This window comes from Haemaphysalis longicornis, unplaced genomic scaffold, assembly GCF_048455015.1.
Source record: "Haemaphysalis longicornis isolate Haplotype H1 unplaced genomic scaffold, Haemaphysalis longicornis Haplotype H1 scaffold_9, whole genome shotgun sequence".
Classification (NCBI taxonomy): Eukaryota; Metazoa; Arthropoda; class Arachnida; order Ixodida; family Ixodidae; genus Haemaphysalis; species Haemaphysalis longicornis.
In genome coordinates, this window is record NW_027526460.1 from 179,562 (window position 1) to 207,484 (window position 27,923).

Consider the following 27,923-nt stretch of genomic DNA (forward strand, 5'->3'; position numbering starts at 1 on the left):
ATCCAGCGAAAACATGCGGAGGCATTTTCTTTCGCGGAGCCACCGCGCGCTATCCCCACCGAGGGGCGGAGCCTAAAACCGGTCACGTGAGCGGGTCCCGTGGGCCAAAAAGAGAGGGTTTCTCCGTCGTGTGAATCCCGCTTTAGGGCGCTGAAAAGCCGTTCACCAGACGCAGTCGTTTCGCGATGACTGAGGTGGTTAGACCAGCCAAGGGTCGCCCACAAGAGCTCTCTTTATCCCGTGAAACCGCCGGGGCGCTCGGCCTTTCGACTGGCGCGTAGCAGACGACGCGTGTCTAGCAGACGACAAGACAAGCACCAGCAAAAAAAAAAAAAAACGTTCCGCACTTACGTGCGTACATCACGACGTATCGTCACAAGCATCATGATCCGCTCCCCATGTTACACAGGAGGGAATGATGACTGAACTTCCGCTCCTCACACAGGACAAAGGCGAGAAATTGGGCCCATCTCCCCGCGAGGGGGACTCGAGTAAATGCGTCGCATAGGGGGTGGGTGTATTGCGTTAACGTTTAGTGTTTGGGGAGTTGGTGGTAGTGAATGCGTTGTATCAGCAGCTTCTTGACGTAGTTTGAATGAGTCAAGGATATAAGGCGCGTTCGTAGCCTTCCATTCTGTGTCGGCTTTGTGGCGCAGTGGGTAGAGCACCATGTACGTTGCGTTCCGCCTGCAGGGTCGAGGGATCGAAACCAGGCGCCGGATAGTATTTTTTTTATATAGTGTAGGGGGAGGGGTGCGGACTACGATTACGGATGTCAACGCGGGTGCCATCGTGAGTTACTGAAATGCTCTGCATTTAAAATGGACCCAGTAGCTACCCTACGTGTAAACCGAACTTGCTGGACACGTGCTAATGTGTATGCTTTCATAAGTCGAAAGAAAATTTTACCCAGCCCTCTTCCTTGCGCGAGAAATGAAGCACGCGCGCAGCGAAAAAGCACATGCCGAAGCGGCGGCCGCCCCGGCGTACTCCCCCGGAGGGGAGAGTGCAGCGCCACCCGGCGATCGTTCCACCCGGCGATCGCCACCCGGCGAGAAGAAAAATGTTAGTAATGTTAGGAGGGAGCACGACGTCAGGCGGCCCAGCTTCGGCAAGCCAACCTCCTCTGAAGCCGCTTTCTCCTCTCCTCGGGCTCCTCCCGCGCAATGCATTATGGAAAATCCACCACGCTCAGGACGGCGGTAGCATTTAGTGGCTCCGGCTGGCTGCCGGTGGAAATGGAGGCGAGCGCCGTCGCCCAAGGCGCCGTACAAGATTGTTCGCCAGCGTTGCGCTCCAAGCTTCGTATCGTGGAAGTACTGCCACTGTCGCTGTTCAAAGCAAGGCGAGACTTCGATCGCATTCTTAAGAAGCACCCACACGAGCTGCAAGCCGAATTTCACTTCTGATCGCTCGAACGCGCCGCCGTAAACATTCACAAGCATGGAGCGGCCTACAGCTGCGCGGTGTTTGCCAGGTGTGCTGTGACGTTTGCGTTTGGCATTCTGCTGAGTTATCTCGCGTAACGAGTGTCGTGTCGGCGGGGAGGTGGTGAGACTAGCTTTGGTTTCGCTCGCGCGCGCTTTTGCATACGTTCGCCTTTTCGGTGCTCCGGAGTGGTGGTACGTTTTTATCTACTTCAGTGCACTGGAAAACAAAGGGTTCAGAACCCTTATGTTGGGTGTGACCACCTCGCGTCGCAAGCAGTACGCCGGCTGTTTGTCCGCTGAGGACCGCTCGATCGGTGCGATACGTATCTAAAAAAAAAAAAAAAAAAAACGAATGCTAGATTACGCCTGGGATGGACCTTGCTGAATTGTGGACTGACTGCGCCTTGGCAATAAATGGTTAAAGAAAGAGTTGAAATGGTTTATCTTTTCAACTTTGCTGCCTGAGTGGCAAAGTTGAAAAGATCATCTCCACTTCTGCACGCGGCGGCGGCACACAACTCTCCGACTGCGGCGTGAACTTCGACGGGTCCGAAAGCTCAGTAAACAAAGATGTTTTCTGCCTCTCCCGTCCGACCACTCTGCCCGCACGATCAGGCCGCTGCGCGTTTCGGGTTGCAGGCAGAGCTGCGCGCAACGACTCGCGTCGCCGAAACTCGAATACGCGGACGGGACCGGTAACCAAACGGATAGACGCACGCACGCTGCGTCGGCGAAGGGCCACATGAGGCGCAAAGAACTACCGCTTGCCTGTCACGTGAATAGAACACCTCCCATCAGTCTTTCCTTTTTATTTTTTATGACTAGGCTTCACGATTGTCACGTGATGATCCCTCCTAAACTTTTCTTTCCTCCATGCCTATTCGTCATCGTAACAGTTGACAAGGAAGGTTTGCCAGCCGAACTTGGCAGTCAGGTCAAATGCGCTGCCATTGTTCTCTACATGCCCTGCCTGTTGCCCCTGATCACCGCCGTCCAAACATGGAGAGAGCTGTCGCATGAACACGCCGTGTTACAACTTTGCGGACAGCAACGAGTGTAAAAACACCAGCTTGCAGTCGCCGAAACGGCACGTGACTCAGATAGTGGCGGTGGCAAGATGGGCGTTTGTTTTATTTCTCTTTCCGGCCTTCTTATCGAAAGGGGCTTGCTAGCGACATCGCCCAGACATTTCACGGCTGCGCCTTTTTTCGTGTCTCACTTTTCCCTCAATCGAGAATGGCCGCGTTTTTCTTTCGCCAGCAGCACCGGCTGGGAAATGTGCAGAAAGATTTGCAAGCAATCTATACGCTACCTATCACACCGATCACTTCCGATTGACATGCATAAACAAGTCCAGAAGCGGTAGCACCATCCAGCAGCTCCAACTCCTGATTAGACGTTATTCAACGCCTCATTAAGTGCTTTGTGAATAGTAGGAGCGTAATTTGAGTTAGATTACTTGCTTCGAACTTCGCGCCATCTATCTGACCGCTCTTCGTAACTCGTCTGGGACACCTTCCGCGTGGTTGAATCAGTACACCACGTGCCCGCTGTGGTTTGACTTCTTTACGGCTTGTGCAAAGAAAAAACGGGGTTATAGGGCACACAGTATAGTTATTGGCCGCGAGGCCCACCACTGGAGAGGCTGGCGCTGCGATCGTTTTGACGTTAAGGGACCTTATTTGACGTCACTTGTAGGATCACCGTTCCTACCTTGCTGCGCAGTTGGCTTGCAGCGCGTGACACTTAGCTTAGGACGCGCTTTCTAGAAATATTTTCGTGTTAATTTCCGTCGTTTAAAGTTAATTCTCAGTGCATCAAGCGCAGTTTGACGTCATGGGGTTTTTATAACCGTATCAACTATGGTACATTCTCCGCAAACAACTTGAGCGTGGTGGCGTACGTGTGCGACCGAAGCGTAAGCTGCGGCTCGTTTCCCCGATCAACAATGTAGACTACGATGATCGCCAAGCTAAGTTTGTAGATTTCCCTTGTTTTCAACAAATGTATAAAGCAGGAAATCATGAAGCGGTTACTGCTCGCAGAAGCACACGCACCCGCCGTGCCTGCCCGCACGGCCGACGGAGCAGCTCGAACCGACGCAGGTCGCGGCAGCAACAACTTGTCGCCGCTTTTTAAAATCACGCTAGTTGTGGAAAAGTAATTCGACAGCGGTGAGTGTGGATGTTAGAGTGGGGAAAAATTGTGCTAGGTAGTGTCATCAGCTGTGGTTTTCAAAGCGATGCTCAAGTATCTGCCGCGATCTACGCCGACCGTCCCCGAAGGTCGTTCCCGGCACCGCCGGCCCGTTCACGCGCGGTGCGGCGAGCGGCCGAAGGATATGTGCCTGCGCGCACGCATCGGCCGAGGCCGTGGCAGGTTCTTGACCATCGATCGCTTAAACGGACGCGGATACAAAGTTACACATACAAGAAAGAGGGTGACAGTGAAGTGAAAAGTTGTATTAGGGACTCTCATTCGCAACTGTAACTATAGTATTCTAGTTCACTATAACTGTAACGATAGCGGCGAAGAAATATTTGCCGCGACGTTAAGCCTAAAGTTCCCAACATTCGATTACGCTCATCCGAAGCCGGCGGCGAGCTGTTCGAGAAGACCCTTTCGTAGCGCGCGCGCGTGTTGCGTTTGGGTTCCCCAATCCCTTTGGGGGGCCCCCAACGCTCGGTTCTCCTATTTTAAAACTCCCCATTATCCGAATTCATTAACGACGTGTTTCGCCTTGTACACAGCCTCGTTTTCTGTGAGCAATCGTTAGTTTCATTGATGCTAGAGGAAGGCAGGCTCACTGTAAACATAAAAGAGCCCACGTTACAATTATACATTCCCACGCCGAAGTCCTAATGAAAACTAAATATAGCCATGTCCAAACCCGCTCGCAGGCGTTGAAAATTATACATTTGCGGACAAGTTGTCGAAAAAAGTAAACATATAACCGTGCAGAGTACAGTACGGCAGTGATCGTTAATCAAATCCGGGACTAACTATGAAAAACATTGTAGGGATAATAGGCACTGCTTAAGCCCAACTGCGCATCATAGCAGTACTTTTAAGCATCCGCGGCGAAGCAATCCGATCACCGTTCTCACGTACTCATTCATTTACCGGGCAAGGCCAGCAGTATATAGCGCGGTGAGATCACAAGTGAGCGACGCGCTTCCGTCGCTGTTACAAGGTGTTTCCTTGCACACACAGTCTCGTACATGTCACGTCGCAAGTATTTCATCATGAATTTACAGTGTACTTTTCTCGGCATCAGTTGCATCGTCCTTGGCGTATAGCTGGCTGCGTACGAGCTGTGGGGCGCGGCGGTGTCGCCGGGAAAAAGCGAGTCGCTGATTGCTCGCCCGGATTATTCGGGTTGCAGACAACTTTTTTGGGTAATTTGTATCAAATCCACAAGGAGCGGGGGGGGGGGGGTACCGTGGCCACAGACACACACACACATAAAAACACACGGCCGCATACGCACAGGAAATGGGTTGTAGCAGACGACAACCCGACCCGGCGTCCAACAAGTGACGTCATTCGTAGGTGGCGCCACGGTATGTCCTCGGGGCTAGAGTCACTACTCGGGGCCAATAGAGGCAAGAGTTGTTTTTTTTTTTCTTTCTCTGTGCGTATTTTTCCCCGAAGTAAATGAAGTATAGGGACGAGAAATGGCTGGTAATAACACTGTAAAACAAAATAAACTTTTGGTGCATCTAAAAGGCTGATTTGTCCCTATAAGAAAGATACCAATTTTACGGCAAACTTTAAACAAATAATAGAGATATTAAAGAAAACACATGAAGCACTTCCGCCGATTCCTCTACAACGTTAAAGAACCTTGTTTGTGCGTTCTCGGCCGCCGACATCAGCCACCGCCAAGAAACGTGAAAGTGGGCCAGTATAAGTACCGTTTGATCGTACCACTTGAATGTTAACATGCACCTAACACATCCACAACTGTTTTCAATGCTTGTCCATATTACGTAACTCCTGTCACTGTAGGGCGAAATTTGTTTTCTATCTTTCTTGCGTGTTTTCGGCGAGCACAACGCATTTCTTGTCGGGAACGGTGCTAAATGAGTTTACCGGAGGCTATTTCCTTCAAATTTTGTCCTCGTGGCTCCTTCAAGAAAAATCGTCAAGAGTCGTCACCTTGATTCCGCTAGAGAACCGGCAGGCAGCAGCGGCCGTCCGTAACGTCGACCGCCAAACGAGGACTCCGCACGTTGCCGCCACCTTGCAGTTCTTCCACGCGCCAAGAACGGGGTCGCCGCCGGAGAAGAGCGGCGCGAGACGCGAGACGACCGGTCCGCACCGAAGTCGGCGGGCACTCGGCAGCGCCGGCATAGTTCTGCGCGTGTCTGCGAGGCTGAAGGATGACGCCTATGTGCGGAGATAAGGGAATGAAATGAGGGAAAGGTCGATAGGTAAGCATCGGTAAGCAGAAGAAAAAAAGCTTCAGCACAAACCTAACTTGTTAATACAGTCGAACAGGATATATCGAACTCCAAGGTGGCCGCGAAGTAGTTCGATATATCGATAATTCGAAATATAAAATATGCGGGACTGAAATCATGTGATGACCCTGCACATAAATGAGAGCTTTCAAATGTTGTGACAAGCGGCAGCTTGCCGATTTGTTCCTCACATCACGAACAATTCGAACCACAGAGCGACGACTAGCGCACTTTATTTAAGATGAAAACAGTTCGTGAGATTCTCTCACTACTTCTGCGTAATGAGGTTCATCGCACTGCCTTCAAGCTTGCAAACGCCGTCCAAATGACGAAATTCGGCATTGTGCCCTGTGCCGCAACAGTGGCGAGTCTGAACATTGACGCACACTCGGCTGAAGTGGGCGGTTGAGAACGTTGTCTAGCCCGCTGGTAGGGCCCGCTGCAGTTCGGCATCGGTGATGTCCGCCATAGCCTGCACGTCGTCGTCAGCACTAACGAACTCTAGTGCCGTTGTATTATTAAAAATGGCGCATGGGAATGCTGACAGCCCTACAAATTTGCTATTGAGGCACTCAGCGCCGCCGTCTTCGGTATCCGAAAACCTCTCGTCTGGAGCCGCGAAACAAAGCAGCTGCGCACACGACACGCCACGCCCTGAACGTGCTGCCTTGCCCTTTACGTCAGTTTTGATGCGGTGTATAACGCTCAAAAATGCTGCGAGCAATTTCGAATACCTCTGCAACCGACTTCTTTTGGAAGGCCTCTACCCGTCGAATATTGTCCGCTTTCGTCGCTAAATCCAAATTCTTCCGTTTTTTCGAGACTATGGCTCCGAAACGCGTGCCGCGGACAACATGAACACGCACCACGCCGCCCTGCGCGAGCCACCACTGGTAACCACTGGCTCAAGCACGCACACAGACCGACAGAACAAGTTTATTCTTCTGTGTCGTCCATCGGGCAGCAGGGCCCCTTCTGGGCAGGGGTCCGGTGCCTTCGGCCAAGCAGGCCAGGTCTTCTTGAACTTGGGGGTTTGGGTCACGCATGGGCGGCCTCCCAGCGCGCCTCGCTGGTGATGGTAAGGAGAAGGGGATGGGATCGCTGCCTGGATAGTGGGATGCTATCACAGGCCCATATGATATGGGATAACGATGCGTGAGGGACCGAACAATATGGACATGCGTCTTCGTAGGTGTCGGGAAAGGTCGCAGACATGATGGCAGGGGCGTGGAAGGAGCGGGTCTGGAGCTGCCGATAGATGGCCGCCAAGGATCGGGATAGAGATGGATGAGGAGGAGGAAAAATGGCACGCTCCAAGCGGTAATGGGCGATGATGTCCCCGTATGTGTGCAGCCTGTCCCGTAGAGTGAATATCTCACTATCATTGGCGGCGCCATCGAGCCCCCGGAAGACCAAAGCTCGAGCAGATTCGTGGGCCACTGAGTTTCCAGGTAACGCGGTATGGGCGGGAGCCCAGACGAGAGTGAAAGAGCGGGATCGAATGTTCTGTGCCTTCAAAAGGACTCATAAAGTTGCTGGGGAAACTCTTGCGTAAAGGAAATTTAGGATGGCTGATTTAGAGTCACTGATAATAGTTGTTTGAAGGTGGGGACTGTGGGTCACAGCCAACGCGATGGCGATCTCTTCTCCCGCCGTGGGGGACGTCGTAGGTAAGGAGCCGGAAGCCAGCTGGACTTGTTTCGAGTCAACCACCGTGGCTATAGCAGCCGCTCTGGTAGGATAGGTTGCTGCATCTGTGTATAGCGTGGGGGAGCCTGGAGGGCACGCCTTTTCAAGGGCTTTCGCGCGAGCCAGTCTGGGATCCTCATTGTGTACGGGAGAGAGAGAGAGAAATAAACGTTTAATAAAAACGAGCAAATTTGGTGCTAGATGGCAGGGGCACCAGCCCTGTGGGGGGCAACCTTAGTCCGGGATGCCCTGGTCCTGGCTGGCTGCCCGGGCTCTAGCGATGACTTCTTGTTGCGCCGCAAGGTCCGAGCTGGTCAGCCGGTCCGCCCACTGCTCGTAAGTAGGGTTGGGGATTGGAGTTAAAGACGGGGATTGCTGGCATTCCCATACCAGGTGGTATAGGGTGTCAGGGGATGGGCAGTAGGCACAGGTCGCGTATTATTGGGTAGGGTACATTTTGTGGAGGAGTGTACGGTGGGGGTAAGAGTTAGTATAGCCTTCGGAGGGTAGTGGCTTCGAGACGACTAAGGCGAGGGTGAGGGGGAGGATATCTGCGGCGGCTGAGGCGGTAGTGGGTGAGGAGATCAGGGGGGGTGAGAGGGGTATCTGGGCAAGGAGACTGCCGGTCGGAGACGGCCTGGCGTGCATACTCGCAGGCAGCGGCGTGGGCCGCATCGTTTCCGGGGAGGTCAGCGTGGCCGGGTGCCCAGATGAGTTGGATGTCGGGTAGTTCGTAGTTAGCCTGAAGGATGCGGAGAGCTGTGGGAGTAATTCGGCCGCGAAGATATCGGCGGCATGCCTCTTGCGAGTCATTAAAGTACGGTAACGTGGTCTTTGGCTGTAGTGGCTGCTAGCGCAATGGCTGCTTCTTCGGCCGTTGTGGCAGTGGTGGTGCGGATAGTGGCTGCCGAAAGCTGTTGAAAGCGGTGGTCGACAACGGCAACGGCGAAAGCTCGCTGGGTGGAGTAGCGGGCAGCGTCCGTGTACCGAGTGATGGAGCTAGTGGAATGTAGCCGGTGCAACGCGGCCGCACGAGTAGCTCGGCGGGCGACGTTGTATTCCGGATGCATATTTCTGGGAACAGGAGCCACCGTGATTCGATTCCGGACATCAGGCGGTATGCCAACCGGACAGTCGTCGGCTGGGGGAGTGGCATAACCCAAGCGTTGAAGAGTGCAGCGCCCCGTATATGTAAGGAGAAGGCGTCGTTGCTGTGACAGCTTGTGCGCTTCAAGAAGTTCTTCCCAGGTATTGTGGATTCCTAATTGGAGCAACTTGCGGGTGGATGTAGTGGGCGGAAGGGCGAGCGCGGTCTTACAAGCCTGGCGAATGATCACGTTGAGCTTGTCTCGCTCCGAAGGTTTGATGGCCAGGTATGGGGTCCCGTACATAAGGCGGCTGGTCAGTAATGCCTGAATGATGCGAACCGTATCGTGTTCTTGAAGGCCGAACCGACGGTGGGCAACACGGCGGACTAGTTGAGTGAGTTGAGTGAGCGTCCGCTGGAGTTGGGGGATGGTGCTAGACCCGCTACCGTTCTTAGAGATGTTTAGTCCTAGTATTCTTAGTGAGGCGACATTGGGTACTAGGTGGTTGTCGATGAAGAGGTCAGGATCTGGAATTGGGTCGGTGCGTTTCTTGTACGTGCGAGCGCACAGTGTGATGAGCGCAGATTTTCCTGGGACGCATTTGAGGCCCCTCTCCTGCAGGTACCCCTGAATGACATCAATAGCAGCTTGGAGCGAATCCTGCTGCCGGCCGGTGGAGCCCTGTGCCACCCACAGTGTAAGGTCATCAGCATACAGAGCATGATTGACCGTAGGGATTGCGCTAAGTAATGGTGGCAACTCTCGCATCGCTAGGTTGAATAGTAGCGGAGACACCACTGATCCTTGCGGTGTCCCCCTGGAGCGGAGAGTGAAAGTCGCGGATCTTAGATGCCCGAGGCGGACGGTGGCCGTGCGGTTTTGGAGAAATGCAGTGAAATAGGCGTGCATTCGCGGACCGCAGTTTGTGGTTGCTAGTCCCTTGAGGATGGCCTCGTGTGTGACGTTATCGAATGCACCTTTAATGTCAAAGGCAAGGATAGACTTCTTGCTCGAGCTGGTGAGGTGATCGATGATATCCGCTTTGATTTGTAAGAGTATGTCCTGAGTAGAAAGGTGCGGGCGGAATCCAAACATGGTAGTGTGGAGGTAACCGTTGTCCTCGATGTAAGGAGTGAGGCGGTTAAGAACCATCTGTTCTAAAAGCTTGCCAACACAGGACGTGGGGGAGATGGGACGAAGGTTTGCGGTGGTAATGGGTTTGTTTGGTTTAGGGACCAGCGTAATGTCCGCATGCCGCCACTGCTGGGGGAGAGTGCCAGCAGCCCAATGGTGGTTATAGTAATCTAAGAGATGGTCAATTTCTGCGTGATCAAGGTTCCGGAGAAGCTTGTTGGGAATTTGGTCATTGCCTGGGGTGGTGTTTCGTGTGAGCTTCAGGAGTGCAGCTTCCAGCTCCTGCAGCGTGAATGGGGCGTCGAGAGAGGAATTAGGGGGCCCCTTGTAGGGCGGGTAGCGGGCTGGGGGTTGCGTGGGGTCTTCCTGGAGGGACTGCTTGAGACTACTCAGCAGCTGGTCTTCCGTACCGGGGTAGGAGTGGATGAGGCGCCTGATGTGATGGTGTGTGGTAGCCTTGGTTTCCGTCTTGCCCATAAGGGAGCGGAGCAGGTGCCAGGTACGGCGGGTGCCCAAGGTACCCTGAAGTCTCACACAGAATTCTGCCCAGTTCTGCCGGCTGAGCTGGCGAGCGTAGTTCTCTGCCTCTTCCGTCAGCTTTGCAATGCGGATCCTAAGCTTACGGTTAGTGCGATTGCGCTTCCACCGTTTGGTGAGGCTGCGGCGAGCTTCCCATATGTGGAGGAGGTGAGAGTCTGCCGCAGGGGATTCTTGCGTTAGGTTGACAGTGGTAGTGTGTTGCCGACAGAGGTCCAGTAATTTAGTTGTCCATGTGTCGATGCAATCAATTTTCTGAGCCGGTGTTTGTTTACGGAACTCTTTCCAATTGGTGATTCGGGCCGTGCCAATTGAGGGTGATTTGGGGCGGTAGTGCGATATCGTGAGTTGAATGATGTGATGGTCACTGCCCATGCAGGGTTTCGTCGTGGCGGGACCATACTGCATGCGGGACGTTGTGGGTGAGCGTGAGGTCTGGAGTAGTGTCCCTGGTAACGCTTGTGCCAATACGGGTGGGGAGACCTGGTATATTGCACAGGTGAAAATGCTGTTGTTGGAGGGCATGGAAAAGACGCTGGCCCTTAGGAGTGTCGTAGCGGTATCCCCACGCCGTGTGGGGGGCATTAAAATCACCAAGAAGAATAAGTCGGTGGCCACGGGTCCGTTGCCGTAGTGTTTGTAGTAGGGCTTGGATGCCATGAAGGGGTTGTCGGGGGGTGCTGTAGATATTTAGTATGTATAAGCTTGGTTGCGTTTTCTTCGGAGGTAAAAGTTCCACAAAGGTGCAGTCAAGGTCCGTCAGTAAGGAATGGGTCTGTACCGCGTGCGCAGTACGAATGAGGATGGCGGTGCGGGAGGTGGGTTCAGTCTGGTGAGACTTGTAACCCTGAAGGGTGATTGGCGCCGCGTCCACTTCTTGCAGGGCTATAATATCTGGGGAATGTTGTTGGGCGTATGCTAATAAGGAGGGGCGTTTGTTGCGGTAAGAACGACAGTTGCATTGCCAGATAGTGAGAGCCGGAGATTTAGGTGGGATCATAGTCGAGCTGTAGCTTGGGCGGAGGTGGTGGGTTGTTGTTGTTCGGTATCAAGCGCACCTTCGTACTCCTCTTGATCGGATGGGATGGTCGAGCATGTGTCTTCTGATTCCGGGGGCAACTGACGGATCTTGGGCTTTTTGCGTGCTTTAATAATGCGCGTGCTGTCCTCGAGGGCTTGAAGGCGTTTGTCAAGGCTGTTGAGACGGCCATTAATGTGTTCGCCCATATCGTAAATAAGTCGCTCAATGCGGGAAAGGTCCGTGGGGGCTGAGGTGAGCGCGCGGGGAGTGGTCTCTTCGTCAGGCTGTGTGTCCATGGGCGTTGCAGAAGCGTGAGATGAGTTGTGGATCAATTTGTCGACTTGAGCACGCAATTGCTCAATACATGATTCAAGGGCAACGGTACGTTTGGTGGTGGCCTCGAGTTGCTGTTTTAAGCTGGCATTTTCCTGTTCTAGTTGGTGGATGCGTTGGTCAGGGACGGTTGGCGGAGTTGGGGTGGTTAAGATAGGTGAGGGGTGAGCAGTGGGTGGAGCAAGTGCCACGGCTGACCAGCGTACCTTGTTGGCGGGTTTCTTGAGTGGTGAAGGTTGGGTGGTCTCGTCCAGGGAAGGCCAGCTGTTGGCAGGGGCCAGTCCTTGGTTGGTGCGGGCGTTCCTCCGAGGCATTAGGCGAGGGGGTGGTGGTGGTGGTTTTAATTTCTTACGGCATTCACGGCTGGCCGTAAGGTGGTTGAGTCCACAAAGTTGGCAAGTCGGGGTGCATGGATGTCCGATGGGGGGATCACGTAAGTGGCAGGTTGGGCAGATGATGGCCTCGGGGTTTGGGCAGATGTCCTGCCGATGGCCCATCCAGTGCCGGGTTAGGACTTTTTGGGGCCCGGGGCTACCTACTTCCTTGGGGCCCATTGAGTTAATCGTGGGGGACCTAATAACGATGATGACGATAACGATGAGTGGATTAAAACGTTGAAGTCTTCGAATCCCACATGTTACGCTCACTGATCAGGGAAAAAATATACACAATTTCAATGGTTTCCGGAAACCTATTTCTTGGTTTCCTTCGTAATATTATTAAACAGTTTTTACCTGATGTGCCCGTCAGTATAGTTTATTCGCCAGTTCATCACAAATTCACAATAACCAAAATGCCTCACTGGCACACATCGCAGGCCAAAGAACGCGAGAGCATTTTCTTCGAAACATTTTAAGCCTTCTTATAAATGCATAAAATTCAACAACACGTATGTACAGGCGCTCCCTTTGAACATTGAAATCGCCATACGAATCATGTACAATGACTTCGCTTCTAAATAAATACACTTAATAGATTTTAGAAAAGCTGTCACGTCTGTCTCAATCACTCGTGACAAAATGGAAACAAAGAACGATTTCCTTCGTACTCTACATTGGTAAGAAAACAGACAAATGGGACAAACTAGCACTAAGATAAAGCATGAACAAGTTGAAAATTTAAAACTGCACGTTATACCTTTTCACACTCACAAATTCCCAAATTGGTTCATCAAAATAAACATCTTTCAGCAGTCCCCTTACGATCGACATGATGGCTAAAAACCTCAAATCTTTTTACAGGTATAGCGTAAGCAGTTTTTAATTAAAAACAGTTTTGAAAAAAAAGGAGTTTGGTCCCGGAGTTTGTTACAAAAATAGATAATAACCCCAGAGGAATAAAAACATTACGACGAACACATTTTTCTTGCTGTAACATTTTGAGCAGACCGCCCGCGCTTCTGTGTTGAAAACTCCAATTCTGCAGGTAGTGAAAAAAACTCGTCGAGATCGCACTTTTCCGCTTTCACAAACCCGCTACCTTGACTGACAAAGTCGTCATAGCTATGAACGTCATTGTCAAGACCTATACCCTGAAATTGCTGCCTAAAACTGGCGCACGCAGATTTTAGAGCCAGTATCCTGTGCTCAAGTTGTCAATTATTGCATTGAATGCCCCTTGTATTTAAAAAGTCCCGAATGTTCTACAGAAATAAGTCAATTATGCTCACGCCTAAACCACTTGTTGCGCGGAAACATCCGTGCACAGAAACGTCCGTATACTGAAAGGTTTGTGCAACAAAAAGACTCTACGAAACGCCCTTTGCCTAAAAGCCCGTAGCCAGGCTTGGGGCTTCTATTTCTAGTGGGTTCATGGGCGCCATCAAGCTGTGTACAAAGCTTTAAACAGCGAAGCTGTTTAGCAATTCGTTGATTCTGGCGTTTCAACAAACTCAGTATAACAGTGTACGGAAATTAAATCACCGGCACCGGCACCGGCAGGATTCAGACCTGCGTCTGGTAGATCAACGGAGTTAGGGTCAGTCGTCGTTGTGAGAGCGAGTTAGTATCCGAGAGTCAAACGGCTTACTCACTCGGCTGTGTCTGTAAGAAGAGGAATCACGCCACCTGGTTTGACAGAAAATGTGATACGGTACACGTTGCACTTGTGGGCGCCCAGTTCAAGTGCGCGCGTTCCGTTCATTCGTTCTGCTTATTCGATTTGCCTCTCCACTGTTATAGTAACAAAGATAGAGTAAAGGTCGTTGCAGTAGCTAAGAAGAAGCAAATCGGCTGCAATCGTGAACTTAAACGGTCGTGATGGTCGGGAATCTTGCGCCCAGCTTCGCTAACTTCAAGTGTTACGCATTAGTGTGAGCGTCCTTCATTTTTTTTTTTTTATTCCGGGAATCTTTCTCAGGAACGTCTGAGCAAAATAAAGAAATTGCATTGAAATAAACGCCAGTGCTGTGTTCGGGGTTACGCAGGCTCGTCCCTATATGTTATGGATAAGTCCGCATCAGTGTGACGCGGAGGTTGAGCCCCCGACCGTCGGATTTCTATCCGACAGCCGGGATCTCAGCCGACCCCCTCAACGAAGCATGCTCATCGACATTTCTTTTTACAAACTTTCGAGCGGGGACCGGATGCGGGGGGCCCCTTGAAGCTGTGGGGCCCGGGGCTGCAGCCCCCATAGCCCCCACCTTAATCCGGCACTGGGCCCATCTCCCCGCAGAGAGCACAGCACTGGATAGTTTGACGGTATGGTCGACAGCGTGTAAGGATGCCGTATGCTTTTATGCACACGGGTGCCTTCAAAGGTAATTACGGCGGCGGTCGACGTGCCGAGTAGTCCGGCGTGTAGAATGCGCGGCCCGTTGGTGGCCAGTATGTGCTGCAGTTGTTCATTCGTAGTACCCAGCCGGTGATGACTCCTCTAGTCGTGCCCGGTAGTGGTTTAAGGTAGGGGGTGAGCTCTTGGGTCGTTGCCCCCAGTTGGATGGTCGTCACTTCGCAGAGTGTTAGAGCTAGCGTTTCGTCGGGTGTGCTCGCGACGATCAGGTTCTGCGTAACTTGGGTTTGGATAATTACGCTGGAGAAGAATGTCCGTTCAGGAAGTTTGCTTGCTTGGCAGATGGCTTGTGCAAACTGCCGCTCACTCCAAGAAGAAACGCGGAGTCCGGCCTGAGGACGATATACGATCTTGAAATCGTTGGCGGGAAGACGTGGCTTTACATCACCACGGAGGTTGGGCTTGCGGACAGATGCGGGCGAAACCGCTTGCTGCTTACGATTTTGCCTCTCCCGTAGGATTTGTTGCCATGGGCCGGGTTTGTGGAGAGTGCGGCCGCTGAGCTGGTCAAACTCCATAGTCGTGGAAGAACCCTGCGGTGGTGTTGTCATGTTTAGGAAATCTGGAAATCGGGCCGGAGCCCGTCACTCACGGCGGTGGTAATCCCAGCTGAGCAAGGCTGAGCAAGGCTTAGCCGCGCCACCGGCGCGCTCGGGCAGCCGGTGGCGCCCGATCAGTATGAGCGGGCAGCCGGGCAGTATGAGTGGGCAGCCGGTGGCGCCCGATCAGTATGATGGGCTCTGGCTAAAAGGCGTGATATTACCGGACACCGAGTACCTGATTCGCTGGAAACACTACCAATCGTTTGCTAACGACGTCCGCCATCGATTGGGCCCAGCCACGACCACGCCGGACCAGGAGTTGAGACCTTAAACCACTACCGGGCCGATCGCGGTGGCCGTGGTTCGCGTGTATCGAACTCCCATCACGGGCGAACGCTGCGCCGCGAGTAAACTGCAAGTGCGCTTTTCCGGACAAGTGCCCATCATACTCATCTCTTGTGTACGGGATGCATATTTCGCGGAAGAGGTTTGATTCGGAGCGTCTGGCGGATGGAAGGAGGGATGTCTACCAATTGCTGATAGTTGAAGGTGGGTGGTGAAAGGCCTAAGGAAGCAAGCAAGTGCCGACCGGTGTGACTCTTAGTGAGTCTTTCTAATTGGGCGGTGCGTTGCGCCTCAACTATCTCGTCAATGAGTTGAGGACACCCAGTGCAAGAAGGCGGTCATTGGAGGTTTTTGGAGGGAGTCCAAGGGCTACCCTGAAACATTTACATATCATGCCGTCAATTTTGATTCGTTCACTTAGCAGAAAAAAAAAATTCCTCCGCATTTCCCCGAAGGGGAGTATGAGGAAGTGCGAAGCACGGGGTGATGCTATGAGGGGGAGTTTGTTGAAGTTTGGTGGCATTTTGCCCGTTAGTTACATTTACACCCTCTTGTGATCACGTTCGGCTTAACACGCCTCGTTTGACCCTCTGCGGAAATCTTGGTGGCGGGAGAATGGACGAAGCAAAGCGCGCGCCGCCGCCGCCGGGGGCTGTCAACTGGGACCACCGGCGGGGTCCGCGCGCGCGCCACATATGGTTCTTGCACGGCCGCTGGATGAGAGCGCACGCAAGGTCCAGCGGCCGTGGTTCTTGTTTCACCAGGGAACGTGGCCCCCTCTCCCTCGAAAGAAGGGACCGCGGCGGCGGGGAGCGGGGGGCCAGGGAAGAGGAGGAGCGCACCGCACCGCAGCGCACCGCAGCTGCGAAGCGCCGACCGGACTGAAGGGAGAGGAGGCGCAGTCACGTGAGAGAATGCAGAACTAGCGGGTTTGTAGTATCACGTGTACACCACGCAGTTATCAAGCCGCTATAACGCCGCTGAGTCGCCAACGCACGCCGCTGACGACGTAGTTTGAATGCGTTAAAGATATGAGGCGCGTTACTAACACTGATATCAGCGTCGCGTCCGTGGCTTAGTCGGTAGAGCGTCGCGCTGCGGCCGTAGAGTCCTCGAATCGAAACCTGGCGCCGGATGGTGTTTTTTTTTATATTTAAAATGCGAGAAACCTAGCGCTTCGGTCTGTTTCCCCTCCTCCTTTATTGCCGTTCGCATCCAATTACTTTCCGCGTTCCGGCGAACATGCGGCTGCCCCCTATGCAAGCGTGCCAGCAGGTGTGAAGGTCATCGAAGCGACGCTACACTGCCTGCTTCTCACCGATCGCAGAAACGCCCGCGGTAAGTCATCATAATAATCGCATCACCCCGTCCGGAAAAGCGCACTTGCAGTTCACTCGCGGCGCAGCGTTCGCCCGTGATGGGAGTTCGATACACGCGAACCACGGCCACCGCGATCGGCTGCCGGCGGCGCGCCGTTAGGCCCGCCCACGGCCGGGCTGGAGGAGCGGCGGGCGCGCAGTTTCATACGGCCTGCGCTTCGGGTATAGTTCCCACCTTTCACCGCCGCTAGTTTGTGGCGCTTCGGACCAACCCTCGCTAAGGTCCCTGAAAACCCTCGCCAGTTGACCCACAGCACGGGCGGGGTAGAGGAGCGGTGCGCGCGGATTTGCCGCTTCCCTAGCCCTGCCGTGGCTACAGGTGATACCTGCCAGTGTTAATTTACATGGGCGTTCTTAAAATCGTTGATTCCTTACCCCCTTCTGAATTTTCGGCCTATTAGGGTCAAACAGCCTAATATTATCATTCGGAAGCGCCGAATCAAACATTTTAAAGAAACATTTCAACGCGGGGCGCATGACGAAAAATATGCGAGGTCTTCATATCTTATCAGCGACTGTATTATATGAAAATGGTGAGACAGCCAAATAAACACGGCACTTTCCGTGACTGAAATATCATTTCTTATTTTTTTATTTTTCCTTTCGGATGATGTCATGGTTTGCACACGCACAGGGCATGACCAGTGACGCGAATGATTTCCCGTCGAGGGAGATAGGGTTATCGCTTAGCTAAACGTGATTCTGCTATTCACGCTCCGGTCCGGCTGAGCGTCCCGCCGGCAGCGAAGCGCGCTGTCAAAAACACACAGCTGCTCGGCCAGAAGCGATGCGTCGACTAACAGAAAGGCGGGTTGGAAGGGCAGAGGGTTGGTTCGAAGCGCCCCCACTGTAAAGAATCTGCTGTATTGGTTCCTTCTTGGGTGCGCAGGCCGTATGAAAGTGCGCGCTCGCCGCTGCTCCAGTCCGGCCGTGGCCCGCCCTAGCCAGATAGGCCCGCCCTAGCCAGATGGCGCCAGCGTCGCACTCGCCGCTACTGGCCTTTTCTAGTTTCGGCTTTGTCCAGACACTGCGTCGTTCGCAAGAAGCGTTGAGCGCAACAGTCCTAATTTAACATTGTCGATGCAGTCGATCTCATGTTAATCGTCGCGAAATGAAACAGGACGTTCGAGCAAGCGCTAAAGTTTACGGAGACATTAGAAGTTTTCGTACATAGGAAACATGGCATTTCGCAATGCACCGCTTCCCGCAGGCGTCGCTGGATCGCCATTCTCTAACGGAAGAATTTTGTTCAAAGAAGATCGGCAAGGGTGATTTATTCAGACCGTAACGGAAGGCTGCTTGCAAGCGTGGTGTAGTCCACACCAACCTACCTTGGCGCGCTTGTTGTAAAACATGTATTCTACTGTGTTTACGCGTTGCGTGCGTGCGTGCGTGCGTCGCGACTAAACGAGTCAGCCTGGATGTTTAAGCGGTGACTCCCAGATTATTTTCTAGTTTTCGCTAGCGCACATCAGCTTTCCACGGCGTAGAATATCTGCAGGTGCCGCAGTACTTGAAGTGCACCAAACACCTTTCATCGCACCTCCGGCGTGCCTTGTGCCGGAGGCTGAAGCTTCGACGTTATTTCGAACTCTGTTAATGATCCGTGTGCGAACGAATCCGTACATGCTCATGATATAAAAGTGTGGCAACCCGCAGATCGAAGCCGTTTCATTTATATCAGGAGTCGTCAACCTTTTCAGGTGGAGGGCTGAGCTTTATGAAGCCAGATGGCAAATAGGGGCGGGAGGTTGAACCGGAACAAAGAAAGGAAGCGAAGTGTGAAGATGGGAATAAGCAATGACCACGGGAAGAGATCTTGCTTCGTTTCTGTCTAACGCCATTTGTGGTTCGAATTGCCTTGTCAGCCTTCAGAAGTGACAAGAGTAGGGTCGGGCCGGGAATGGTTACGGTTGCCATTCTTGATATACATGGTCGCAGTGTACGTGGGAATAAAAAAAAATGCCGTCAAACAGCTACGAAACGCGTGAGCAGGAGTTTCGCGACGGGCGCCAGTCCTAACAGCGTTTCAAGAAGCATTATGGGCCATCTTTTGGAACTAAGTACGTAGTCTCTGAAGGTTGCCACACAATATCTACGCACCCGATAAGTCCTCATTCGCAGCGACACTCCAAAATAACGAGCACAATGCGCCCATAAAGCCGCTCCGGCGCTCGCCGATGCGCCCCGGCCCATTGAAGGCCACGGCGAGAAACGCGTTCGGAAAGGCTAGCAATGCTGAGTGACGTCCGACATCGTCCAGCATTGCTGCGCCCAGGCAGCCGCTCATGGGATTTCCAAAGGGATGGTTAGGCTGTTCGATGTAAACAATATTTCGATGTATCCGTGTTCGATGTATCCGTGTTCGACTGTATATGCTTTCGAAATCACAGCAGGAGCGCGAGAGCATGAAATCAATAGTTGACCCGTCTGGGCGGGAAAACACACAATTAAAAACGCTCACCGACCACAGACGTTTATAAGCTTACAAAAGAAAAAAAAAACATGTTCACAACGTTGTGAACTAGGCTCCCGAATGGGAGACGAAACGACTTTTTGGTCGGTGTGCGTTTTTAATTATTGTCACCGAAATAGTTTTAACAGTACTGAAGGGGCGCGAATCCCCTATCTGACGCAGCAACAGATGCTACTCACAGTAATTAATTAATTAATTCATTCATGATTCATTCGTTGATCGACCAACCAATTAACCCGACTTGCCATACGTGGAAAACGGCCAAACAGCTCACGGTCGCTTATTGAATGTCAAGTGCGATGTATGAGCTGGGATCAGCCGGTATGACGCTGTATCTTTGCGTTCATTGCGCTGGATTTATACAAGCGAGTTTTGTTGCTTCCAGCTTTTGAGGGTAAAACAGTAGCATTGATACAGAACTGCGAACACGTGTACGCGTTCTTTAGACTAAAGCATTTAAAGCATTTCTTTAAACTAAATGAACCGTTTCAATAGTCATTAAGGGTAACAGAGTGGATCCATAGAGAAGGCAAGCGTGGCAGGGGGCGGCAGAAAGTTAGATGGGCAGATGAGATCAAGAAGTTTGCGGGGATAAATTGGTCGCAGTTGGCACAGGACCAGGACCAGGATTGGAGATTAATCTGAGATGCCTTTGCCCTGCAGTGGGTGTAGATAGGCTGGTGATGATGATTATGATGAAAGTAGAAGGCTATTAACAAACGTCATAGAGATATTTCCTAGATGTTCAGCGCAATGGAGTGACAAAGTGCGTTTAGTAGTGGTTCGATGTTAAGGGAACGGGACGGACTGGGGACATTATTGAACCCATCAAGGGGTTCACCTGGATACCATTTATTGAGTTGGGGACAGCGCGGTAGCTTTGAGGCCGCATTTAAACGGGGTCGCAGCCCTCAATCACCCCGAAACTTGCGCATGTGTTGTATTACTGCGCAGCCGTGTTCGTGATTCTATGCGCGAGCCCCTCTCGTGTTGTGTACGTTTTCTGGGGGCATAAACGTTTATGTTTGGATATAGGGTTGCACAGACAGGCAGACGTGCTCGCAGCAATTCCTCAGTAAACAACTCAGTATTGCTTCATCTACAACGTCCCCTAGCAGTAAAATTTATCATGTATGTATGTGTGCGTGTGCGCATGTGTGTATCCTAAATACCGGCCTTTATCAAGAACAAAGACCTTGACAAATGCTTTTATAAAAAAGGCCCCTAAAGGAGCCATGAAGAGAAAATAAAACTTTGTTTAGTTTGAAAGAACTAGGAATCAGTGTCTCACTCAACTCCATTAGAGCCACAAAAGATGTTTTTTAAGGAAAAAAAGCAAGAATTATTTAAAAACTTTCCAATTTTGCGCCACAGTGACGTGTTATGAGCAAGAATGACGTCATACGGGCCAACAATAAAACATAATTTTCAGTGCGTTAACTGCACGTTAGCATTCAAGTGATGCGGTCAAATGGAACTAGAGGCCCCATTACAGACGTCCAGTCATGTGTCGTCGCGACAGGTCAGTTAGGCGGCCGCCAATCGCACAAACAAGGTTCTGTGACGTCATAGAAAAGTTGCGGGAAATTGGCTAGGGGGTCGCGACTGCTTCACACGTTTTCTTTAATATCTCCGTTATTTGTTCGAAGATTGCGATGATATTGGTATCATTGTTATCGGGACTAAGCAGTGTTTCTAATAAACCCAACTTGTATTTTGTCTTCATGGCTCCTTTAAGAAAGGCCTGCCCAAGGCCAGTGCCCGGTCGAAAAGCCAAAATAAATTTCACGTTTTTCAAAAATGCGAACGACAAGGGAGGGGGAGCGAGTGAACGAGCTGAACGCGTGGCAGAGCAACCAGGCAACAAGCAACTACAGAGATGTGACTGGGCCATGCCGACCGCACTCCCAGCGCTTCCAGCAAATGGAGAAGGTTGACATTGGAGCTGCCGGTGGTGTTGAGGCTGGAATGGCCGGATGGCAGGGGCTTCGATGGAAGCGGGCTTGAGGCGGCAGATGGATAAGCGCGAACGGTAACCGCCTTGTCGGAGCGTGAAATGATGTACTTGCGGTAGTTCAAAATCTATCTCAAGGGATTGTCGGCATGGCGGCGCAACCATTATTAGCATGGCCACCAGTGTGAGTCAAAGTATACAATAATTCAACGAGGCATCGGCCATCTAGCTCTCGCCTTTGAGGCTGCCCTACTGATTTTGTTCGGCGAGCGCTCATCGTGGCTAAACTGCCGAAACACCAGCAGTTCCGGCAGGTTTCGCCGCTCCGATGAGGAACATGCCAACGGTTATCGCGAGCGCTAAAAGCCTGGTTTTCGGCTGGTGTTACGAACAGCCTTCTGGGTTTATTCGGTGGGCTTCTATTTAAGATAAGAATATACTGAGTAGCGCAAAGAAACGCACGGAAGAAAGAGGACAAAGGACAGGCGCTACACTTCCAACTGTTTATTGGCGAAGATAGCATCGTACATCTATAGCTACATGATACTACATCCACACATGCGCAATAGACGTGCCAACAATTGTTATCGAAATAATTTATCTAAAAACCGCACCTCAGCATTGTACAGTATCCCCATGTATTTGTATATTTGTACAGTATATTTGAGAGCACGTGACGCCTTATTCTTCAGTTTCTTACCTACAAAGACAATGCTGATGCCCGGCTGTCCCATGGCAGCGATATTAGTTTCGGTAGCAACACTCGTGAAATTTAGGCGCTTGGCGCCGTTCTCCGACCTGCTTACGAAATAAAGTGCGTCTTGAAGGGTTCGCAAAGCGAAAAAGACAGACAGACAGACAGACAGACAGACAGACAGACAGACAGACAGACAGACAGACAGACAGACAGACAGACAGACAGAGAACTTTATTCAGGTCCTGAGGAACTGCCTTGGACCGCCCCTTTCAGGGGGAGTCCGTGACAGTCGCGGACCGCAGGGACCGGAAGGCCGTGACCCTCCGCCCTCTCGCAGGCCCTCTGGACAGCCCGAAGCTGAACCGAAAGGTCGCCGCTCTTAAGGGCTTCCTCCCAGTCCTCTTTGGTGAACTCTGCATCGCGTAACGCAGGACATTGCCAGAGCATATGGGCTAGTGAGCAGTGCGCCTCTCCGCAGTCCGGACAATGCGGTTCTATGTTGGGCGAAAAGTGGCTAAACCTTCTCTTCGAAGGGAAAGATCCCGTTTGGAGCATCATGAATGCCGACGATTGCGGTCGAGTGAGGTGAGGGTGAGGAAGCGGAAAAGTCCTCCGAGAAAGTTCGTGACCTCGTGGAAGGTGAGGAGCGAGTCCCTGTACCTCCCGGCGAGCCTGCCTGCGAATTCGCCGGGACCACCGCGGTGAGCGAAACCTCGCGCACGGTCATGGGCAAACTCATTAGCGTTGGGAACATCGGGATGTACATTGGCCCCCATGTGGGCCGGGAACCATTTTATGGTGTGAAATCCGGCAGCGCCCTCGCTGTTGAGGATGACCGCTGCCTCTCGCGAGATCGAGCCCGAGGCGAAAGCCCTAGCTGCGGACCGCGAATTTGTGAAGATATGTGGACGCGATGGGTCTTTCATTGCTATAGCAATGGGGATTCACTCAGCCACCGTTGCCGATACATTTCTAACTGAGGCAGAACATAGGAGTTTGCCACTATGGTCGACCGAAACCACTGCGAAGCAGTCGGTGCGCTCGTACTGGGCTGCATCGACAAAGGTTGCGAGTTCCGGACACTCTGCAACCGAGGTCAATAAAGAACGGGCCCGAGCTATAAGCGGCGCCCTACATTGTATTGCGGATGGACATTTCTTGGAAGCGGATGTAGTGTAAACTACGGTGTAAGATATATTATTAGGTGAGGACACAGCGCACAAAACGAACGTGTGGTCTTCGTTTTGCTAAAGTCGCCAAACTGGCGCCGCTGATGATGATCATCGTTGTGGCCAGAAACCCTTTGTATCGGGCAGACACCTAAATGTCCAAGCCAGGTGAAAAAGTTAACAAAATACATATAAAAAGAAAGAAAAACGGCTGAATGCCTAAAGTCATTGCCCGTCCCCACCAGCGAGAAAACTAAAGGTAGCAGTTTTCCTGCAGTCTTGTGCATATGGTACACTGCATGCGTATGTACGTCCACTGCACTGTCACCATTCACTGCAGTTCACTTGTGCGTTCACTGCACCGTCACCACAGCCGCACCCAGCCGAACCGATCGCTGCCAGAGTTGCAGTCGCTCTTTCGTCGTGTGTACGTCCATGGCACTGTCGACGCCGTCCTCGAACCCTAGCGCCTGTTGTATAGTGGCGTTGACTCTGGCGGGTGGGCGCAGCTTGTGGCAGTGCAGCACCAGGTGCTCCATGCTTTCCTCGTGGTCGCCGCATGCCCTGCACTTTGCTGCTTGAACCTCTGGTGTGCTGTCGTAGTGCCGGCAGTACAGCAGCGTGCGCAGTGCCCCCACACGGGCCTCGAAGAGGATGTGCTGCCGCTGCTGTTGTCGTAGTCACGCATCCGGCCTATATCTTGCCTGTGGTTGCGGTACAGTTCCAGGGTAGACTTTTGGTGCATTGCGGTCTGCCAGTGAGCGCGTTCCTCTTCTTTCACCCTGGAGCGCACCTTCTCCGTGATCTTGTGCGGCGGGCCCACCTCGATCTGGTAGGTAGTGAAGCCGAATTTTCGACGGAGGTTGTAGAGGCGGTTGCACCACTGTGTGCGTACACCCTTGAATGCCATGTAGCGGAACAATCGCCGCGCCCAGCGTTCGTCGTTAATGACTCGGAGTCGCTCTTCGAATGCAATTTTGCTGGTGGCCTCGCGAGCCTCAAACGTTGACCATCCCAAGTCACCCTGTATGGCCTCCACAGCCACTCGGCCATGGCAGCCCAAGGCAAGGCGGCCCACCTCTCGCTGACCACGCTCGAGCCACCCCCGTGTTGGCGCCGACACACACACCACAGCGTTCGCAAAGGTGAGACATGGGACGTGCACCGACTTCCACAGGTCACGGACCAACAGGTATCGGTTGCACCCCCATAAGCACCGTCTGCGCAGGATACAGCTGGCGCGTCTCGACTTTTCTTTCAGTAAAGCCTCGTGTGTAGCATACTTGTCGCCAGTGGTGTTGAAAGTGATGCCAAGGTAACAATAGCTGTGCATCGGTGGAACCTCTTCACCGCCAGGCGCAGCACAATGCGAGCTTTGTCCTCTGGGTCGGAGAAGCACAGGACCGCTGACTTGCGCGTGTTGAAGGCCAGTCCCAGTGTTGACAGATGCTCAGCCGAGGCGGTGACAAGTCCCTGTAGCTCAGCCACACTTCCAGCGAGCAGGACAAGGTCATCGGCGAAGACCAGCCCCGGTAGTGTCCACATTTGCGGGAGTCCATCTTCAGAATAGGGCAGCGTGAAACCAAGTCCCGACGCAATAAGGGCTTTCTCTAGCCCCGCTACATTCAGCATGTATAGCAGCGGGGATAGCGGGCACCCCTGCTTCAGTCCCCGGTGTATTGCCACTGGCTCTGTGTGGACCTCTCCGAAGCATGCCACTGCCTTGTTGCTGGTGTATAAGCGCCGCAGAAGGTCAATCCATTTGGATGGCATAGCCAGCTCGCTCATGTGCTGCAGCATACGGCCGTGTGGGACATTGTCATATGCCTTAGTGACGTCGAGAAAGCATGTCACCAGGCCGCGGGATTCTGAGACCGTTGATTGCAGCGCCCTCCAGCGGCAGAGAAAAGAAGCTGCCCGAGCGCCGCCCACTCGGAGGTGTTCGGATCCCTTCGGCTCCTTGTCGGGCTTCTCGGCAGCTTCCGTAACCGGTCGTCTGCTCGCTTTCTGTTCGCCGCAGCTTGGCTGGTTCCGCCGGCCGGGGATGCAGACGATAATTTGAAGAAAGCCGTGCGAAAGCCTTTGCGCTCGCCCCAGTGTTTCAACGTTTCCTAAGCATGTGTGTTGAGTTGGTAACAATCAAAAGAAGGCATAAAACACTAAACGGAAGGGAATGTGTGCCGCGGTAGCCGTTGAGCGCTCACACAAATGAGATTTTATGCTGCTCTTTTTACGGTTGCGCAAAGAAAAAATGGGGTGCAAATGTTTTATTGAGTACCTATGGCAACGGATGGCAAGAAAACGTGACAGGAATTAACGTTACCTGCGATCCTAAACGAATGAATGCAGCCATCCCCAGCAGAAAATGATGCTACTGGCGGTCAGTATTTTTTTGAGAGTGCGGTTGCGCGAAAGGGTCCTTTTTGGTGCTTTGAGGGGCTGTACTACTGAATGTCGAAGAGGTGCGCGCTCGCAAACGATGCAGTGCCGTCGACCTTACCGTTGGCTACAGCCCCCCAAGCTACTCCGTACAAGCAGCGGCAAAAGAAAACGTCCGCTGCCGGAACAACGCCCCGACATACAAGGAAAGTAGGCAGTTTGTGAAATGGATTAAACTGGCGGCGAGTACGCTGATAATTCGTGGTAAATGACGTTGCACAAATGGGGTAAGTCCATGCCCGAAGCAGCGGACACGAATCGATGTTGTCAAACTCACTGCCGGTGTCCAATGTTCTGAGGAGCTGCGCGCGCGTCTTAATGAACTTAGGACGCCCGAAATCTCGCAGCTCTTTAAACAATGCAATAAATTATGCGTTAAGATCGCGTGCTCACACGGAGCTCAAACATGGTTGTTTTACACGCATGCCGCTGGTGCATGCGAATCACCTTGCTTCGGACAGTCGTCGTTCAGTCACTTGAAGTTTAGTTGAGAGTTCTGCCACCAGATGTCCTTTCAATCAAAGTCCACGCGCGGCGCCCCGGAGCCACCAACTCTATTTGACAGATTTTTGGGCTGCTGTGTCCACACCTAAAAGTATATCTTACACCGTGGTGTAAACGTACGTCTGATCGAGAGCGATAAAGCCACTTTATGCTCGTTAGACTCCTTAAGACCGCAGCCACTGGATTCCAGCCCGCGAGGACGATAGACGCACGACCTGAGCCGTCTTCTGGGACTCGATCACCTCCGAGAGGGGATTATGCATGCCCAGCGAAAAAAGAGAAAACGCGAGTTAGCGGGGGCATAGAGCGCGTTTCTTCGATGGCGGCGGCGGCGGTGTCGCAAGGAGCAGCAAACAGGTCGCCCAAGAAGCGGGATCGGGTGGTCGTCGCTTCGGGGGTCACCTTGGCGTGCCCGGCAGGCCGAGGAGTTATCTGAACGCGGCCGGGCGAGGCTTATCAGGGAAGGCCGCAGGCGATAGTCAAGTGCAGGGCCGGTCTGGGTGACTCTTGCAGAGCCGTAAACAGAAGGCCAGATAAGGTGGGTTCGTTGGCCCCCTGGCCGCCGCGGGCAGTGTGAAAGGCGTGTCCGAGCTGCTCTCGCTCGGAACGCCGTTTTCCCTTGCCTCAATTCCTCCTCAAAGACGGCGCGTGTGGTTGTGGTAGCTGCCGGAATTCTCGGCTGGCCACAGCCACGGCCGCTGGATGAGAGCGCACGCAAGGTGCGCCTTTCATCCAGCGGCCGTGCCACAGCGGTCGGTTCAGTTAGGGAACCCAGGCTGCAAGCGCATTATTAGATACCTTCTCGTGCGACTTAAACTTAAAGCGACTTAAACTTTGGCCCGTCTATCCCTCGGCGTTCCGGCCAAAGGTGATGCAGTTCACTTATAGTCAGACCCGATCCAAACAACCAAAACTGCTGGCGTAGCTCATACACATGTCCATTATTTAGCGCAAAAGGAAACCTCAGTGGCATTTGAGGCAATAATATAAGCGCCGAACCTGTGATTCCCGCGTTATTTCAATGATGAATACACGATTAGGAATACAAGCAAGAAAAAATAAGCGCAAATAAAAAGAACGCAACTCCGTTTCGCGCAGGGCAGGCGCTTCAAGCGCAACAGAAAGTCCGAATACATGTTTGCACATATGGATGCATAGGAATAATTCCGCGAAAAAGATTAAGCGCAACGAAAGACACGGACGGTGAACAGACGGGACGGGCGCTAACGCGTCTCTTTCGTTGCGCTAAATCTTTTATTTTTCTGTAATACGAACCAAGTCGCCCAACAACAGGTCTTACCTAGTGTCACTAAATAATAGTCTTACCAAAGGAATAATTGTTGCCACCCGTGGTGTGACGTCTGGGATAAAGAAGCGAGCTGTTCCAACAGATGGCGCGTGAGCAGTGCGAAGGCGGGTAAATTGAATCGAGAGGAGCGAGAGGGGAGGAACGGAAGTTGGCTCGGTGCCTCATCAGCGCAGCCGGATGTTACTCCGCGTGGTGCAAGTAGGGCATTACTGGGAATGTTTTGAACATGGCACGGGTCGTTTCTGTAATTTTTTGAACTTATTATGCTTATAAACTGCTGCAGCGACGACAAAAAAACTACCTGAGAAAAGGCAGACGATATCATGCACTCATAGCAATCTCCTTTCAAAACGCGCGCGCCCGTTGACGTCTGGCTCCGTAGCTTAGGCGGAGTGATACCGTACACGAGATGTTACGGTTCTTAAATTGTTTATACACCCTGAAATGCAGTCATTATTATTATTATTATTATTATTATTATTATTATTATTATTATTATTATTATTATTATTATTATTATTATTTCTCTTCTCAAGCTCTACACAACTATATGTCGTCCTCAGCTTGAATATGCATCTGTTGTCTGGAACAGCACGAGTAAAACAAACCGTAAGCTTGTAG

The 27,923-nt window shown here is 52.3% G+C and overlaps 1 long non-coding RNA gene across 1 annotated transcript; it reads right to left on the bottom strand.

Moving 5' to 3' along the window:
* Window positions 1-1,197: 1,197 nt before the first annotated feature.
* Window positions 1,198-27,451, bottom strand: LOC144152285 (uncharacterized). Its single transcript, XR_013319134.1, has 3 exons — window positions 27,320-27,451; window positions 5,592-5,822; window positions 1,198-1,757 (listed from the first exon to the last, which is right to left on the bottom strand). It is a non-coding gene; the product is annotated as an uncharacterized LOC144152285 (long non-coding RNA).
* Between the last annotated feature and the right edge of the window lie 472 nt (window positions 27,452-27,923).